This window comes from Oncorhynchus mykiss, chromosome 24 (assembly GCF_057628025.1).
Source record: "Oncorhynchus mykiss isolate SJ-2025 chromosome 24, ASM5762802v1, whole genome shotgun sequence".
NCBI lineage: Eukaryota > Metazoa > Chordata > Actinopteri > Salmoniformes > Salmonidae > Oncorhynchus > Oncorhynchus mykiss.
In genome coordinates, this window is record NC_143045.1 from 23,273,768 (window position 1) to 23,276,803 (window position 3,036).

The following is a 3,036-nucleotide window of genomic DNA, read 5'->3' on the forward strand; positions in this document are numbered from 1 at the left end:
CACATGCTTCAAGAGGGCCACCATTGTTCCTGTTCCCAAGAAAGCTAAGGTAACTGAGCTAAACGACTACCGCCCCGTAGCACTCACATCCGTCATCATGAAGTGCTTTGAGAGACTAGTCAAGGACCATATCACCTCCACCCTACCTGACACCCTAGACCCACTCCAATTTGCTTACCGCCCAAATAGGTCCACACTGCACTGCACACTGCACACTGCCCTAACCCATCTGGACAAGAGGAATACCTATGTGAGAATGCTGTTCATCGACTACAGCTCGGCATTCAACACCATAGTACCCTCCAAGCTCGTCATCAAGCTCGAGACCCTGGGTCTCGACCCCGCCCTGTGCAACTGGGTACTGGACTTCCTGACAGGCCGCCCCCAGGTGGTGAGGATAGGCAACAACATCTCCTCCCCGCTGATCCTCAGCACTGGGGCCCCACAAGGGTGCGTTCTGAGCCCTCTCCTGTACTCCCTGTTCACCCACGACTGCGTGGCCACGCACGCCTCCAACTCAATCATCAAGTTTGCGGACGACACAACAGTGGTAGGCTTGATTACCAACAACGACGAGACGGCCTACAGGGAGGAGGTGAGGGCCCTCGGAGTGTGGTGTCAGGAAAATAACCTCACACTCAACGTCAACAAAACTAAGGAGATGATTGTGGACTTCAGGAAACAGCAGAGGGAACACCCCCCTATCCACATCGATGGAACAGTAGTGGAGAGGGTAGCAAGTTTTAAGTTCCTCGGCATACACATCACAGACAAACTGAATTGGTCCACTCACACAGACAGCATCGTGAAGAAGGCGCAGCAGCGCCTCTTCAACCTCAGGAGGCTGAAGAAATTCGGCTTGTCACCAAAAGCACTCACAAACTTCTACAGATGCACAATCGAGAGCATCCTGGCGGGCTGTATCACCGCCTGGTATGGCAACTGCACCGCCCTCAACCGTAAGGCTCTCCAGAGCGTAGTGAGGTCCGCACAACGCATCACCGGGGGCAAACTACCTGCCCTCCAGGACACCTACACCACCCGATGTCACAGGAAGGCCATAAAGATCATCAAGGACATCAACCACCCGAGCCACTGCCTGTTCACCCCGCTATCATCCAGAAGGCGAGGTCAGTACAGGTGCATCAAAGCTGGGACCGAGAGACTGAAAAACAGCTTCTATCTCAAGGCCATCAGACTGTTAAACAGCCACCACTAACACTGAGTGGCTGCTGCCAACACACTGACACTGACTCAACTCCAGCCACTTTAATAATGGGAATTGATGGGAAATGATGTAAATATATCACTAGCCACTTTAAACAATGCTACCTTATATAAATGTTACTTACCCTACATTATTCATCTCATATGCATACGTATATACTGTACTCTATATCATCGACGGTATCCTTATGTAATACATGTATCACTAGCCACTTTATACTATGCCACTTTGTTTACATACTCATCTCATTTGTACATACTGTACTCGATACCATCTACTGTATCTTGCCTATGCTGCTCTGTACCATCACTCATTCATATATCCTTATGTACATATTCTTTATCCCCTTACACTGTGTACAAGACAGTAGTTTTGGAATTGTTAGTTAGATTACTTGTTATTACTGCATTGTTGGAACTAGAAGCACAAGCATTTCGCTACACTCGCATTAACATCTGCTAACCATGTGTATGTGACAAATAAAATTTGATTTGATTTGATTTGATTTGTTTCCATTACCCAATCACATCCCCTGTCCCTTGGTTTAAAAACCCATTCAGTTGTTTCCTCTGGAGCTTGATCTCTTTGTGTTTCATTCTCTCTGTGTCTCTCTCTTAATGTCTCTCTATAGCTCGCTCTCTAAATCTCTCTCTCTTTGGATTGAGCTGTCTTTTGTTTTTGCAACTATATGTCACTTTGTCCCCACCTGTGAGTATTGTTTTGTTATGGTGTTTGACTGTTTGTTTGATGGTGGGAAAAGGAGGTACCTAGACAAGTCGCCCAAGGGCATACATTACCCGTAGGAATACTTTGTCAAAATACCCTAGTTAGAACTGGGCGGACCACCCACTGTATTTTTGGTAAGTTAGCTAGCTGTTCTTAAAGCAGGTAGTCTAGCTTAGGGGTGTTTTCGGATACTTATTATTTCTTTCCTTGGGTCCAGCTCAGCTCCTTTTCCTGCCCCCCTTTCCCGGGTGTTTACAAAATAAACCATGAGTGTTTGATGGTAATTTAGTTGTCTGTGGTTTTTCGTTCCCACTCTTACTTTTTCACTATTATACTTTGCATGAGTTATGTTCCGGGTCTCGTTACCCTCCCCCCTAGACTGCCGGGCCAAAGGGATTCGTAACATAAGTGGGGGCTCATCCGGGATCTGTCATTACAGACCCCCATGCCGCTCGTGCAGATTGTTATAGTGGTCTAGTTGAGCGTCATGGCTGATGTGGCATTAGTGTTTGCTATTTGTTGGCTCTTGTTTGGTGATAGTTCAAGATGGCTACTTTTGATTTTAAATCCTTTTTGGATAACCCTTCGTGGGAGGTTTTTGATAAATGTCGTAGAGTTGATATAATGATCTTGGCTGACCATTATTCAGTAGCTATTCGGCAGAGTTGAGTTAAAGTGGAGGTTAAAAAGCTAGTGTTAAATGTTTTGTTGGAAGAGCAGGTGCTTGTATTACCGCTGCCTGAGCCTACTACCCCTGTAGGGGATGTTGCTGCTCCTCTAAGCCCGGTGGTGTCTGAGAACAAGGGCGAGGCTAAAGCTCCAGCCACATTGCCCTGTTTTGATCCACTCTCCCCACTGTCAACTGGTGATGCCAGGAGGGATGTCCGTTCAATACAGTTCCAACTGGAGGCGGAAGAGCGAGCCCAAATTAGGCGAGAAAATCTCCAGTTGGAGATGTGTAAAATTGAGGCAGAAAAAGAACAGCGTCAGTTGGAGTTCAAAATGCGCCAGATGAAACTTGAGGCAGAGACAGCGAGGCTAGCCTCCGTTACTGCTGTGACTGTTAGGGAGGCGTCATCACC